This window comes from Tachyglossus aculeatus, chromosome X1, assembly GCF_015852505.1.
Source record: "Tachyglossus aculeatus isolate mTacAcu1 chromosome X1, mTacAcu1.pri, whole genome shotgun sequence".
Classification (NCBI taxonomy): domain Eukaryota; kingdom Metazoa; phylum Chordata; class Mammalia; order Monotremata; family Tachyglossidae; genus Tachyglossus; species Tachyglossus aculeatus.
The window spans coordinates 57940783-57957654 of record NC_052101.1 but is presented as its reverse complement, the minus strand read 5'-3'; the positions used below and the strand labels follow the sequence as shown (position 1 = coordinate 57957654).

The following is a 16872-nucleotide window of genomic DNA, read 5'->3' as shown; positions in this document are numbered from 1 at the left end:
GCGACGCCATGGACACATCTCTTCCAGAATGCCCCACTTCCACCTGCAATCATTTTGGTAGTGTATCCATAGAGTTTCCTTGGTAAAAATATGCAAGTGGTTTACCATTGCCTCCTTCCACGCAGTAAACTTTAGTCTTCACCCTTGACTCTCTCCCATGCCATTGCTGCCCAGCACAGGTGAGTTTTGACTTGTAGCAGATTGCCTTCCACTCGCTAGTCACTGCCCAAGAGACATTGACTCTCCCTCCTGTAGTCGAGACTGGTAGAGTACTGGGAACTCTCCATGTGTGACCCTGAGAGGGGCTGCATACAGTAGGCATTCAATAAATACTATCAATTGATCATGATGTTATTTTAGCAAAATACCCATTGATTCTTTTGGTAGAATTGGTAATATAATCAACACAATCTCTTCCCATGAAAAGTTTCAAATCATGTAATCTGTATATGTGCGAAATCTGTGTGAAACAGTATAAAGCATAGTGATTCAATTAGCTTGCCCAGAATTCAGTGGAGTGAGCCAAAATAAATGCCTATTCATGAAAGGAAGAGTAGAAGAAACATTTGAAAATCTTTGATTTCTGAACAAATCATCAGTGTGAACAGGAAATTTTGAGGTCAAAGAAAATGTACCCAAACCTAATAAAAACTATAAAGCTATCTGACAGGAATACTGATCTGACCATTGCAGAGTTATGTATCTTAGCCTATCTAGTTTAGTTGATTCATAGCTATTCTCCACTGACAGGGATTCCTGAGCACAGAAGATTTAATACAGTAGGCAGTATGTCAGTGTCTTGTTAGCAGTTCGGCAGGTACAATGAACTATAGCTAAGTGACCTTTGTGATGCTTGGGCTTTGTTACAGGATTGGTTAATGATAGTGTTAGCAAGCTATATGAACAAGCTAATAATCATCTGAAGGGGTAAAAGCACTTGAGGAAGAAGACACCTGGAAAAGGCTATTCATTGTAAAATGATAAAGAGCTTTGTGTGGAATTGGGTCTCAGGCATTGTAATGAGGGGATTATCATTGCTAGATTCAAATTTAATTACGAGATTCTTGTAGGAGATGATATCTGAAAATGGGGTCTTGATTTCTCTGTTGCTATCTACACCTTTTGGTCAGGTGACTATTCTCTCTTTAGTCAATCAGCATATTCACCTAAAACTATAGCACATACCCCAATCCTGATTCTTAGGTCCAGGAATTCAATTCCAGTTGCTTGGGGAGGCCCCTGGCCTTGGTGTCAGTTCATCTCCTCCAACTGAGGACACAACATGATACCAGTGGTTTTTCATTCTACCCAGTGACACTAGGAAAAGCTCTAGATGCCAAAGAAGACTTTTGTGGCTTGAGCTGCCTTGAGTCCAAAACTATCCCGGGAGGTGGGAAAACAATCCCATGCTGGTTCCACATTCCGGAGGCCACCTGGGGTGTTCTGTCCCCAAGTGATGGGAATTGGGAATCATTTAATGAAGTGGTCACCTCTCAGGGTAGCACCTGAAGAGTTTCCAGTATTCTACCAGTCTCGACTATGGGAGGGAGAGTCAAGCAGAGGAGCAGAGGCCTATCCATTCCATTCCTAGCTTGGGCAGTGGCTAGCGAATGGAAGGCAATCTGCTACAAGTCAAAATTCACCTGTGCTGGGAAGCAGCAGCATGGGAGAGAGTCAAGGGCGGAGACTCTGGTTTACTGCGCAGAAGGAAACAATGGTAAACTTCTTCAGTATTTTTACTAAGAAAACTCTATGGATACACTACCAGAACGATTGCAGATGGAAGTGGGGCATTCTGGGAGAGTTGTGTCTGTGGCATTGCTATGGGTCAGACACGACTCAACAGAATAAGACAGAGAAGCAGTGTTGCTCAGTGGAAAGAGCACCGGCTTTGGAGTCAGAGGTCTTGGGTTCAACTCCCGGGTCCGCCAATTGTCAGCTGTGTGACTTTGGGCAAGGCACTTCACTTCTCTGGGCCTCAGTTACCTCATCTGTAAAATGGGGATTAAGACTGTGAGCCCCCCGTGGAACAACCAGATCACCTTGTAACTTCCCCAGCACTTAGAACAGTGCTTTGCACATAGTAAGTGCTTAACAAATGCCACTATTAATTAATTAATTAATTAACAACAATGAAGTGGCTCCAAGGTGTCTTTGGACCGGATTGCAATAATAATCACTCAATCAGTACTGTTTTAGTAAGGACTTTCCATGTGCAAAGCACTGTACTAAGTGTTTTAGAGAGAGGACAATACCAGAGAGTTGATAGACATGCTCCCTGCCCACAAAGAGCTTACAGTTTAGAGAGCAATGTAGACATTAAAATATATTACAACTACATACAACTACATAAGTGCTGTGGGGCTGAGGTTGGACTGAATATTAAGTGCTTAAAGGGTATGGAGAAACAGCATGACCTAATGGAAAGAGCACGGGCCTAAGAGTCAGAGGACCTGGGTTCTAATCTCAACTCTGCCTCTAGACTGTAAAATCATTGTGGGCAGGAAATATGTCTACCAACTCTGTTTTATTGTTATATTGTACTTTCCCAAGCACTTAGTAAACTGCTCTGCATGCAGTAAGTGCTCAATAAATGCACCAATTGATTGATTGCCACTTGTCTGCTGTGTGATCTTGGGCAAGTCACTTAACTTCTCTGGGCCTCAATTTCCTCAACTGTACAATTGGGATTCAATACCTGGTTTCCCTCCTACTTGTGAGCCCCATTTGGGACAGGGACTGTGTCTGACCCGATTAATTTGTTTATTAGAACAATATTTGACACATAGTAAGCACTTACCAAATGCAGCAATAATAATAACAATACAGATCCAAGTACATAAGCAGTGCAGAAGGGAGGGAGTAGGGGCAAATGAGGGCACAGGCAGGGAAGGCCTCTTGGAGGATATGGGATTTTAATAAGGCTTTGAAGGTGGGGAGAGTAATTGTCTGTTGGATTTGAGGAGAGAGGGCATTCCAGGCCAGAGGCAGGATGTGGGTGAGGGGTTGGCGATGAGAGAGATGCGCTCGAGGTACAGTGAATAGGTTGGCATTATAGGAGCAAAGTGCATGGACTAAGTTGTAATAGGAAAGATGGGGGAAAGGTTGAGTGCTTTAAAGCTGATGGAAATGAATTAGTAGTAATAGTATTTGCATTTATTGAGCACCCATTGGGTAAACTAAACACTTGGGAAGTTAAAAAAAAAGTGACATGTCCACTGCCCACAAGGAGCTTACACTCTAATGAGGGAGAGACAGACATAACAGTATTTACTAGAATAATCAAAATAAAAAATAAAATAAAATAATAATAAAATCATTAATTAGAAACAGCGTGGCTCAGTGGAAAGAGCATGGGCTTTGGAGTCAGAGGTCATGGGTTCAAATTCCGGCTCTGCCAATTGTCAGCTGTGTGACTTTGGGCAAGTCACTTAACTTCTCTGTGCCTCAGTTATCTCATCTGTAAAATGGGGATTAAGACTATGAGCCCCCCATGTGACAACCTGATCACCTTGTAACCTCCCCAGTGCTTAGAATAGTGCTTTGCACATAGTAAGCACTTAATAAATGCCATAATTATTATTATAATAGAGTAAACTTGTACATGCAGGTGCTGAGGATGGGAGCTTAAGTGCTAGAGATAGCTGATTGGTTTATGACTCAAAGTGTTGGGAATTCATCAGGAAAGGCATGTGGAATTAGGTGGGTTTTCAGAAGGGCTTTGAATATCGGGAGAGCTGGGATTTGACAGATTTAGTGAGGGAATGCCAACCTCAAGGAACAAAGCATGTAAGGGCATAGATGGGGAAGAGTCGATTGCGAGACAGAGTTGAAAGATTAGTTTGGGAAGTGCAAAGAGAGAGAGTTGGGGAGGAACATGCATATCAATCATATTTGTTGAGGGCTTATTGTGTGCAGAACACTGTACTAAGCACTTGGGAGCATACAATTTAACAGAGTTGGTGGACACGCCTCCTGCCCACAATGAACTTAAAATCTAGAAGGATTATTTCTATCTTCCCCAGCACTTAGTACAGTTCTTGACACATGGTAAGCATTTTTAGCACATACTGTAAAAAAAAAATGATAGGTCAGAATTAGCCCTGCAGTCCAGCATTTACAAGTCATTTGATTTGAGTGTATAATACACATAGGACTAACAAATTCTTGGCAAGGTCTCTGATTTGCATAGAAGAATGATACAAAATTGTTTCTACTGGAATATTGCTTAAAGGAATAGTACAGAAGTGTTCCTCATTGAGGCTGTGCTAAATGAAGCCTAAAATTTTTGAAAGCTAATTAGTGACTGTATCACTCAGTTAAATTTGGGTTGATCATCTCAGAAGTATTCCATCTTGACAGGCTAGACCTGGTTTATAATCCCAGATCTGCCATTTGTCTGCTGAGTGACCTTGGGCAAGTTATTTAGCTTCTCTGTGCCTCGGTTACCTCATCTGTAGAATGGGGATTAAGACCATTAGCTGCATGTGGGACATAGACTGTGTCCAACTGATCAGCTTGTATCTACCCCAGCACTTAGAACAATGCCTGGCATGGAATAAGCACTTAACAACTACCATAAAAAAACTGTAAGATCATTAAGGGCAAGGAACATGTCAACCAACTCAGATTGTACTCCTGTAAATGTTTAGTATAGTGCTTTGCCCACAAGTTAGGTCTCAGTAAATATGATTGGTTGACACGTAATACTTGTACATTTGGGAAGTGCCAGAACTGGGTTGGAGAGTGTAGGTGCCAAGGAGCTAGACAAGGGAGAGGGACTGGATATGGTGACCTTCGGTCACTGGAGGGGATTGTGGGTCACTTTAGGCAAACTGCAATCCAGAGAGGTGGGGAGAGATGAAGGTTAGGGGCAAAACCATCATTCATCTCTCCCCCCCCGCCCACCACCCATTTTCCTCACTCTCCTACAGGGTGCAAATCCTCATGCTGTGCTAGGGCTCTCACTGCTGTCAGAATTGTTGGAGGAAGGAAATGGCTCTGGGCATCAATTCTGGGAGAGGGATTGAGCAGGAAGAAGTTGAAGGGAAGAGACTGCTCTAGCAGTTCCCCTCCTCAGTATCCCCCACCATCTTCATGAAACCTCTGCTCCAACTTTAAAAAGGAGAAAGCCTTGGCCAACTCAAGTTACCTGGGCTGAAGGGGAGTTGGGGATGTTTTCACTGGGGGGGAAAGACCCTGGGAGGATGATTTGACAGGTCACTCTATGGAGACTGTAGTGGCAACTCACCAGCAGACCCCAGTTGGTCAGGGAGAGGTGGAACAGGGTGATAAATAGTAAGCGCTCAGTAAATATCATTGATTTATAGATTGCCTGAATCTAGAGGCTATCATTCTGGGCCCTAATGCCAACCTATTCCTGAACCTTTATCACATTTATCTCACCAACTCCTTGCCCATGTCCTTCCTCTGGCTTGGAACTCCCTCCCCCTTCACATTCATTCATTCATTCATATTTATTGAGCGCTTACTGTGTGGAGAGCACTGTACTAAGTGCTTGGAAAATACAATTTGGCAACAGATACAGTCCCTACCCAACAACGGCTTCACATCCAACAGACAATAACTCTCACCCTCTTTGAAGCCTTATTAAAAGCTCATCACCTCCAAGAGGCCTTCCCTGACTGACTTCATTTCCTCTTCTCCCACTCCCTTTTGTGTCATACTTGAACTTGGATTTGCACCATTTATTCACCCCTCCCTCAGCCCCGCAGCACTTATCATCATCATCATCATCATCAATCGTATTTATTGAGCGCTTACTATGTGCAGAGCACTGTACTAAGCGCTTGGGAAGTACAAATTGGCAACATATAGAGACAGTCCCTACCCAACAGTGGGCTCACAGTCTATAAGGGGGAGACAGAGAACAAAACCAAACATACTAACAAAATAAAATAAATAGGATAGATATGTACAAGTAAAATAAATAAATAAATAGAGTAATAAATATGTACAAACATATATACATATATACAGGTGCTGTGGGTAAGGGAAGGAGGTAAGATGGGGGGGATGGAGAGGGGGACGAGGGGGAGAGGAAGGAAGGGGCTCAGTCTGGGAAGGCCTCCTGGAGGAGGTGAGCTCTCAGCAGGGCCTTGAAGGGAGGAAGAGAGCTAGCTTGGCGGATGGGCAGAGGGAGGGCATTCCAGGCCCGGGGGATGACGAGGGCCGGGGGTCGATGGCGGGACAGGCGAGAACGAGGTACGGTGAGGAGATTAGCGGCAGAGGAGCGGAGGGTGCGGGCTGGGCTGTCGAAGGAGAGAAGGGAGGTGAGGTAGGAGGGGGCGAGGTGATGGAGAGCCTTGAAGCCGAGGGTGAGGAGTTTCTGCCTGATGCGCAGATTGATTCGTAGCCACTGGAGATTTTTGAGGAGGGGAGTAGCATGCCCAGAGCATTTCTGGACAAAGACAATCCGGGCAGCGGCATGAAGTATGGATTGAAGTGGGGAGAGACATGAGGATGGGATACAAGATAATTAGAGAGGACAGTGGGAATGCAGGCCCAGAGAGGTTAATGATAATTGTTGTATTCACTGAGAACTTACTATGTACCAAGACCTGGGGTAGATACAAGAACTAATTGGAGTTCCCAGTCTAAGAGATGGGGAGAGCAGATATCTTATTCCTCATTTTACAGAAGAGGAAATGGAAGCACAGAGCAGTTAAGTGACTATCCCAAAATCACACAGCTGACCAGAGGCTGAATAGAAATAGAAACTGGTCTCCTGATTCCCTTTTCCATGCTCTTTCCACTAGACCTTGTTGCCGCTCCCTTCTTGACTCTCTCCCCAGCATTTAGTACAGTGCCTGAGACATAGTAAGCACTTAACAAATACCACAATTACTATTATTATCATTACTAAAAAGGGAGAGAGAGCTCGAAGCGGGTTGGTGTTGGGGAGGGAAACATAGTGGTTAAAGAAGAAGGGGTGAGGCAGGAAAGGGAGGCAGAATGGAGTTGTAGACTGAGAGAAAACCACGTAACCAGAGACACATAGAGAGACACACAACTCTAAGGTACCACTAAGACTGCTTCTGCCATTCTTATTGGCCAAAGTGGAATTTAAGGGCCCCACTGGACATTTTTATTTGGTGGCAAAGCAGGTGAACAAAGTTAGAAGTGACCTATCAATTCCTGTCTTTTTTTCCAGCTCCCCTTCTGCCACCTTTCACATATGCTTGGATCGTTGGACAAGCTAACATGGCATAGTGGATAGAGCACAAGCCTGGGAGTCAGAAGATCATGGGTTCTCGTCCTGGATCCACCACCTGTCTGCTGTGCGGCCTTGGGTAAGTCACTTCACTTCTCTGTGCCTCAGTTATCTCTGTAAAATGGAGATTAAGATTGTGAGCCCCATGCAGGACAGGGACTGTGTCCAATCCAATTGGCTTGTACCCCATCACTTAGTACAGCACCTGACACATAGTAAGCACTTAACAAATACCACAATTATGAGAAGTATCATGGTGTAGTGGATAGAGCATGGGCCTGGGAGTCAGAAGGTCATGGGTTTTAATCCCGGCAATGCCATTTGTCTGCTGTGTGACATTGGACAAGTCAATTCACTTCTCTGTGCCTCCGTTACCTCATCTGTAAAATGGGGATTGAGACTGCGAGCCCCACATGGGACAGGGACTGTGTCTAACTAGATATGCTCATATCCACCCCAGTGCTTAGTACTGTGCCTGGAATAAAGTAAGAGTTTAACAAATACCATCATTATTATTATTATTTAGAGAAGCAGCACTGCATAATAGGTAGAGCATGGGCCTGGGGGTCAGAAGATCATGGTTTCTAATCCCAACTCTGCCACTTGTTGTCTATGTGACCTTGGGCAAGTCACTTCACTTCTCTGTGCCTGTTACTTCATCCGTAAAATGGGGATTGAGACTGTGAGCCCCATATGGGACAGGGACTGTGTCCAGCCTGATTTGCGTTTATTCACCCTAGTGCTTAGTACAGTACCCGACACATAGTAAGCATTTAACAATACTATTATTATTATCATTATTATTATTATGGCTCCAAAGATGAGCTCTGGTGTGGGAACTAGTTGTATGGGGCTGCCTAAATGTTTCTCCTTTCGGCTTGGCTCTCTCCCTGCAAATATTGATTTAGCGCTGAGGGTTAGATTTACCTTGTGAAAGTCCTGGACAGAAACAGAAATTTTCTGCCAAGAAACCCTTTTCAGAAGTATGCCTGGCACCACAGAGTTGGGGACAGTAGGGGCTCAATAAATGTCCAAAGCAAAGTAGAGAGCAAATGGTAAAAGAGGGAAAAATAAATGGAGAAAGAAGACTGTTGTTGGGTTTTTATTTAAATCATCCTACCCTTATCAATCAATGGGATTTATTGAGCCCTCATGGTGTGCAGAGCAGAGCAACTAAGCATTGGGTGAGTTTAAGAGAAGCAGCGTGGCTCAGTGGAAAGAGCATGGGCTTTGGAGTCAGAGGTCATGGGTTCAAATCCCGGCTCCACCACTTATCAGCTGTGTGACTTTGGGCAAGTCACTTAACTTCTCTGTGCCTCAGTTACCTCATCTGTAAAATGGGGATGAAGACTGTGAGCCCCCCGTGGGACAACCTGATCACTTTGTAACCTCCCCAGCACTTAGAACAGTGCTTTGCACATAGTAAGCGCCTAATGCCATCATAAAAAATACCTCTCAAAACAGTGCGCTTCCGATATATAAACAGAGATAAATGTGGAAATTTAGAAGAATAAGCTACTGACAAGATTCCTAAGGCAAAGACCATTTCCAAAATGGCTGGTGCACATGTGGATTTAATCATTTCTACAGAGGGGAATGGTAAGACTTTTTTCTTTGTTAGACCAAGTTTTAAAGCTAGTCAAATGAAACCAATTGTCATAGCTACAGAATAATTTTCTCAATTGATAAATTTCAGATCCATTGAAAAACTAGCTTTCGGGGGTAAGAACTTAAGAACCCCTGGAGGTATCTGCCAAACTGGGGCTCAATTTTTGGAGCCGATGGGATGTAGTTCCTGTCTTCTGGCTCCATTCACCTTCATGAAAGCCATTCATTCTACATCACAGAGGTACACTTTTCTGAACAAGCCCAGGTTTCCTGCAAATTGAATTGAGACCTAATTAGACCACTAGAAATTATGCTGGGCCTCTTTCGGAGGAATAGACTTTTAGGAATCTATATCTGACTAGATAAAATGGTTATGCTCCATAGATTCTTGGCGTGAAACTGCATTTTCATCCTTTGGATCCATGGTGACCAGTTTTGGCCCTCTCACTCTGTCTTGGCTTCATCATCCTTGTCTCACTTTACTGTTTTGCCTCACTACGTGGACTAATTTAGGATTGTATACTTGGGGTATGGCTTGGGGAATAGGGATTCATTTCTACCAGAGAAACGGCATAGCTTAGTGTCAAGAGCCAGGGTTTGGGAGTCAGAGGATGTGGGTTCTAATCCTAGGTTCACCACTTGCCTGCTCTGTGACCTTGGGAAAACCACTTTACTTCTCTGGGCCTCAGTTACCTCCTCTGTAAAATGGGGATTAAAACTGTGGGCACCACGTGGGACAGCCTGATTACCTTGTATCTACCCCAGTGCTTAGAACAGTGCTTGGCACATAGTAAGTGCTTAGCAAATATCATAATTAATTATTATTACCAGGTAATACTAATTACTAATACTAGTAATAATACTAATAATAGTAATATTAATAATACTAGTAATTAGTAATACTAGTAATTACTAATAGGCAATACCTATACTGGACAGGACTTGAGGGAAAGGTTTGGAGGTCACCAACGATCAGTGACTGTGGTATCATGAAGCTCATGTAGCATGAAGAAAAGCAGGTCTGGGGGAGGTGGAGACATAGGAGCAGAGGACTGAAGGAGTAGAGATAAAGGGAAGAGGAGGCTGAAAGTTGGTGGGGGGGCACTCCTTTAACCCCTAAGTGGCAGCTGGAAGAGTCAGTCAGTGAATCATATTTATTGAGCACTTCCTGTGTGCAGAGCAATCAATCAATCAATCGTATTTATTGAGCGCTTACTGTGTGCAGAGCACTGTACTAAGCACTTGGGAAGTACAAGTCGGCAACACATAGAGACAGTCCCTACCCAACAGCAGGCTCACAGTCTAGTTCAGAGCACTGAACTAAGCGCTTGGGAAACTACAATATAACATACACATTCCCTGCCCACAGCGAATTTACAGTCTAGAAGGGCAGACATTTATATAAATTACAGATATGCACATAAATCAAGTGGTGCGGTGGGGGGAATGAATAAAAGGAGCAAGTCAGGGTAATGCAGAAAGGAGTGGAAGATAAGGAAATGAGGGCTCAGTCAGGAAAGAGGGGGAGAGAAATTGTCTGTCGAATATGAGTAGGAAGAGCATTCTGGGACAGGGGGACATGGGCGAGAGGCCAGGAGTGAGATAAACGAGATCGAAGTACAGTGAGAAATTTAGCATTAGAGGAGCGAAGCGTGCTGGCTAGGTTGTAGTAGGAGAGTAGTGAGGTGAGGTAGGAGGGGGCAAGGTGACTGAGTGCTTAAAAGCCAATGGTGAGGAGTTTATTTTATGCAGAGGTGGATGGGCAACCACTGGAGGCTCTTGAGGAGAGGGGAAACATGGCCAGCACATTTTTATAGAAAATTGATCTGAGCATTAGAGTGAATTATGGACTGTACTCTATACTGTAATCATGTTGTAGGCAGGGAATGTGTCTCTTTATTGTTATATTGTACTCTCCCAACCACTTCCCTCAGTGTCTGCACACAGTAAGTGCTCAATAAATATGAATAACTGACTGGAGCGGGGAGAGACAGAAGGCTGAGAGGTCAGCTAGGAGGCTGATGCAGTAATCAAGGTTAGATAAAATAAGTGATTGGATTAAAGTGGTAGTGTTTGGATGGAGATGAAAGGGCATATTTTAGCCATGTTGTGAAGGTTGAACTGACAGGATTTAGTGAAGTATTGAGTACGTGGGTTGAATGAGAGAGTGGAGTCAAGGATAACACCAAGGTTTCAGGCTTCTGAGACAAAAAGGATGGTGGTGGCATCTACAGTGATGGGAAAGTCAGGAGAAAGACAGGATTTGGGTGTGAAGATAAGAAGTTCTGTTTTAGACATGTTTGAGGTGACAAAAGGACATCCAAGTAGAGATGTCTTGAAGGCAGAAGGAAATGCAAGAATGCAGAGAGAGAGAGAGATCAGAGCAGGGAAATACAGGTTTGGGTATCATCCACATAGAGGTGGTAGTTGAAGTCATGGGAGCAAATGAGTTCTCCAAGGGAGTGGGTGTAGATGGAGAATAGAAGGGGACCCAGAACTGAAACTTGAGGGGCCCCCACAGTGAGGGGGTGGGAGACAGAGGAGGAGCCCATGAAAGAGACTGAGAATGAGGGGCCAAAGAGATAGAAGGAGAACCAGGAGAGGACAGTGTCAGTGAAGATGAGGTTGGAAAATGTTTCTTGGGGCAGGTGGTATTTGACAGTGTTGAAGGCAGCTGAGAGGTCAAGGAGGATGAGGATGGAGTAGATGCCATTGGATTTGTCAAGAAGGAGATCATTTGTGACCTTTGAGAGAACAGTTTCTGTGGAGTGAAAGGGATGGAAGCCAGATTGGGGGGGGTCAAGGAGAGAATTGGAGGAGTGGAACTTGAGGCAGTGGGTGTAGACAACTCACTCAAGGAGTTTGGAGAGGAATGTCAGAGAAGCAGCATGGCCTAGCGGATAGAGCATGGGCCTGGTAGTCAGAAGGACCTGGGTTCTAATCCCTGACTCTGCCGCTTATTTACTGTATGACCTTGGGCAAGTCACTTCATTTCTCTGTGCCTCAGTTCCCTCATCTGTAAAATGGGGATTAGGACTGTGAGCCCTATGTGGGACAGGGACTGTGTCCAACCCAATTATCTTGAATCTACCCCAGTGCTTAGAACGTTGCCTGGCACATAGTAAGTGCTTAACAAATACCATAATTATTATTATGGTAGGAGGGAGATGGACCAAGGAGGAGTTATGCATCATTGCAGCCATGCAAAAGGCCAAGTGTTGCCTTGACCACTGCTTCATGTATTCCAAATTCACACTGGAATTATAATTGTTGTACTTAGATATAGCATTCAAGCAGAGGAATCTCTAATCTTTCCACTTGTCACTTTGGCTCTTAGTGCCCCCTAAGCACTTTGTTCATATTTTATATGCTCTATTACTCCCACTCTGTAATGTATTTAAGCATCTATCTCCTCTGCTAGATTGTAAGCTTCTGGAATGCAGGGATCGTGCCCACTTTTTTTTTCTGGTACTTGTTAAGTCCTTACTATGTGCCAAGCACTGTTCTAAATACTGAGGTAAATTCAAGCTAATCAGGTTGGACACAGTCCCTGTCCCACATTGGACTCATAATCTCAATCTCCATTTTACAGATGAGGGAACTGAGGCCCAAAGAAGGAAGTGACTTGCCCAAGGTCACACAGCAGACAAGTGTCAGAGCCGGGACTAGAACCCAGGTCCTTCAGAATCCCAGGTGCTTGCTGTATCCACTAGCCTACCATGTTGCCGACTTGTACTTCCCAAGCATTTAGTACAGAGCTCTGCACACAGTAAGCGCTCAATAAATATGATTGAATGAATGAATGAATTTCACTTTTCTGTGCCTCAGTTCCCTCATCTGTAAAATGGGTATTCAACACCTATTCTTCCTGTCCCTTAGATTGTGAGCTCCAGCTCCAGGGAAGCAGCATGGCCTAGTGGATAGAGCACAGGCCTGGAAGTCAGAAGGACCTGGGTTCTAATCCCGGCTCTACCACTTGTCTGCTATGGGACCCTGTGCAAGTCACTTCACTTCTCTGTGCCTTAGTTACCTCATCTATAAAATGGGGATTGAGACTATGAGCTCCATGTGGGACAGGGACTGTGTCCAACCCGATTTGCCTGTATCCATCCCAGTACTTAGAAGAGTGCCTGGTACATAGTAAGTGCTTAACTAATACCACAATTATTATTATTATGAGGTGGGGTAGAGACTATATCCAATCTGATTGTATTGCATCTACCCCAGCACTTAGAACAGCACATCTCCTCCAAGAGGCTTTCCCTGACTAATCCCTTCTTTCCTCTTCCCCACTCCCTTCTGCGTCACCCTGACTTGCTCCCTTTATTCACCCCCCCTCCCAGCTCCACAGCACTTATATACATATCTGTAATTTATTTATTAATATTAATTCCTGTCTCTCCCTCCTGACTGTAAGGTCTTTGTGGGCAGGGAATGTGTCCTTTTATTGTTACTTTGTACTCTCCCAAGCCCTTTGTACAGTGCTCTGCACATAGTAAGTGCTCAATAAATACAATTGAATGAGTGGATTGAATGAAGAACAGTGCTTGGCACATAGCAAGTGCTTAACATATACCATTATAATCATCATTTCCAATATAATACAGCAGGGCTGTGAAGTAGACCTAGGCTTGCTTAGCCTATTTTTTTTGCCACCATATTTGAGCATGAGATAAAAAGCCTGGAAGCTTGTGTGAGCATAAATTTTCAATCTACTGTGAATCTCTTCCAATTCAAGAGGTGTAGTAAGCATACATATTGAGTTGGAAGTATCATCAATAGTCTTTGAGACAGTCATCCAGAAACTGGTGAATGCTAATGAATCTGCTCTTGACACACACACACACACACACACACACACACACAAGATCATGAACAACCTGTAAGAGCTGCTCAACACTGTGGTCTGACAGTGATCTTGCAAAAAACTGAGATTATGTACCAGTCAGCATTAAGGAAACCCTACACACAAGCAAAGATTCTCATTGGTCACCTACAGCTGAATTCTGTCTCCCAATTCTGCTTCTTATGCAATGTACTGATCACAAATGCATGTGAGGAGATGCAGCATGGCCTAAAGGATAAAGCATGGGCCTGGGAGTCAGAAGGACCTGGGTTCTAGTCCCAGCTCCACCACTTATCTGCTGTATTCATTCATTCATTCATTCAATCGTATTTATTGAGCACATACTGTGTGCAGAGCACTGTACTAAACACTTGGGAAGTACAAATCTGCAACATATAGAGATCGTCCCTACCCAACAACGGGCTCACAGTCTAGAAAGGGGAGACAGATGACAAAACAAAATAAGTAGACAGGTGTCAATACCATCAGAATAAATAGAATTATAGCTATATACACATCATTAAAAAATAGAGTAATAAATATGTACAAATATACACAAGTGCTGTGGGGAGGGGAAGAGGGTAGGGCAGAGGGAGCAAGGGGGGTGATGGAGAGGGGAGGAGGAGCAGAGGAAAAGTTGGGGGTTTAGTCTGGGGAGGCCTCCTGGAAGAGGTGAGCTCTCAGTAGGGCTTTGAAGGGAGGAAGAGAGCTAGTTTGGTGGATGTGTGGAGGGAGGGCATTCCAGGCCAGAGGTAGGACATGGGCCAGGGGTTGACAATGGGAAAGGCGAGAATGAGGTACAGTGAGGAGGTTAGAGGCAGAGGAGCAAAGTGTGCAGGCTGGGCTGTAGAAGGAGAGAAGGGAGGTGAGGTAGGAGGGGGCGAGGGGATGGAGAGCTTTGAAGCCAAGAGTGAGGAGTTTTTGCTTGATTTGAAGGTTGACAGGCAACTCTGGAGATTTTTGAGGAGGGGAGTGACATGCCCAGAGCGCTTCTGTACAAAGATAATCCGGGCAACAGAGTGAAGTATAGATTGAAGCGGGGAGAGACAGGAGGATGGGAGATCAGAAAGGAGGCTGATGCAGTCATCCAGTTGGGATAGGATGAGAGATTGAACCAGCAAGGTAGTGGTTTGGATGGAGAGGAAAGGACAGATCTTGGCGATGTTGTGGAGGTGAGACCGGCAGGTTTTGGTGATGGATTGGATGTGTGGGGTGAATGAGAGAGTGGAGTCAAGGATGATACCAAGATTGTGGGTTTGTGAGACAGGAAGGATGGTCATGCTGTCCACAGTGATGGGAAAGTCAAGGAGAGGACAGTGTTTGGGAGGGAAGACAAGGAGCTCAATTTTGGACATGTTGAGTTTTAGATGGCAGGCAGACATCCAGATGGAGATGTCCTGAAGGCAGGAGGAGATTCGAGCCTGGAGGGAGGGAGAGAGAGCAGGGATGGAGATGTAGATTTGGGTGTCATCTGCATAGAGATGATAGTTGAAGCCGTGGGAGCGAATGAGTTCCCCAAGGGAGTGAGTGTGGATGGAGAACAGAAGGGGACCAAGAACTGACCCTTGAGGAACCCCTACAGTAAGGGGATGGGAGGGGGAGGAGGAGCCCACAAAGGAGACTGAGAATGAATGGCCAGAGAGATAGGAGGAGAACCAGGAGAGGACGGAGTCTGTGAAACCAAGGTTGGATAGTGTGTTGAGGAGAAGTGGGTGGTCCACAGTGTCAAAGGCAGCTGAGAGGTTGAGGAGGATTAGGATAGAGTAGGAGCCGTTGGATTTGGCAAGAAGGAGGTCATTGGTGACCTTTGAGAGGGCAGTTTTGGTGGAGTGTAGGGAACAGAATCAAGATTGGAGGGAGCCTAGGAGAGAGTTGGAGTTGAGGAATTTGAGGCAGCGAGTGTAGACAGCTCGTTCTAGAAGTTTGGGAAGGAAGGGTAGGAGGGAGATAGGGCAATAACTAGAAGGGGAGATGGGGTAAAGAGAGGGTTTTTTGGGGGTGGGGGAGTCGTGGGCATGTTTGAAGGCAGAGAGGAAGGAACCAGTGGAGAGTGAGTGGTTGGAGATGGAAGTTAAGGAGGGGAGGAGGGAAGGGGTGAGAGTTTTCATAAGATGAGAGGGAATGGGGTCTGAAGCACAGATGGATGGGATGGCACTTGAGAGGAGGGAGGAGATGTCATCTGAAGATACTGCTGGGAAGGATGGGAAAGTAGAGGAGAGGGTTGAGAGCAGGGGGGATGGAGAAGGGGGTGGGGTGACTTTGGGGAGCTCAGACCTGATGGTGTTAATTTTATAAATAAAGTAGGTGGACAGATCATGGGTTAGTGGTGTGAGAGCGACAAAGGGAAAGGGGAGTGAGGGAGTTGAGTTGAGTAGAGAGGGTGGAGTTGAGAGCAGTAATCTGGTCATCAAGAGTGGTTAGAGAGGATAGGGAGACAAGATGGGGTGTGATGTGCTGAGAGAGATGGATGGGGTCGAGAGAGCGGAGGTCTCTGTGGGGGAGTAATATAGATTTACAGGGGGGAGGAGTGTGAGTGAGGAGGCAGGTGAGAAGGTTATGATCAGAGAGAGGGATTTCAGAGTTGGTGAGGGTGGAGGTAGTGCAGTGGTAGGAGATGATGAGGTTGAGGGTGTGACAAAGTTGGTGAGTGGGCAAGGTGGGGTGGAGCAGGAGGTTGGCAGAGTCAAGGAGAGATAGAAAGCAGGCAATCAACCTTCACTGTATGACCTTGGGCAAGTCATTTAACTTCTCTGTGCCTCACTTACCTCATCTGTAAAAAGGGGATTAAGACTGTGAGCCCTATGTGGGACAGGGACTGTGTCCAACCCAACACAGTATCTACCCCAGCATTTAGAACAGTGCATGACATATAGTAGGTACTTAACAATTATCACAGTTATTATTATCACATGGTAATTGCTTAACAAATACCATTAAAAAAAGTTTAAGGAAAAAAGGCTAGCAGATTCCTGAGGGGATTGACAGAGTGTGATGATCAGAAGTCTTCCAGTTTTCTTTGAAACTAAAGGTCTAAAACCTGCCATAGTGTCTGACCTACATCATGACTGGAAAACACAGACCTACCACCAAAGGTGGATTCTTTCAGCCCTGGGGAGAAGGACAGACTGTGTGGCCATGAGACCTTTCATCGGTTTGGAATTTTATGAAAATGATGAAACTTTGA

The 16872-nt window shown here is 44.9% G+C and overlaps 1 pseudogene; it reads left to right on the top strand.

Moving 5' to 3' along the window:
- Positions 1-1487: 1487 nt before the first annotated feature.
- LOC119920398 lies at positions 1488-1633 on the top strand (annotated as a pseudogene).
- The last annotated feature ends 15239 nt before the right edge of the window (positions 1634-16872 follow it).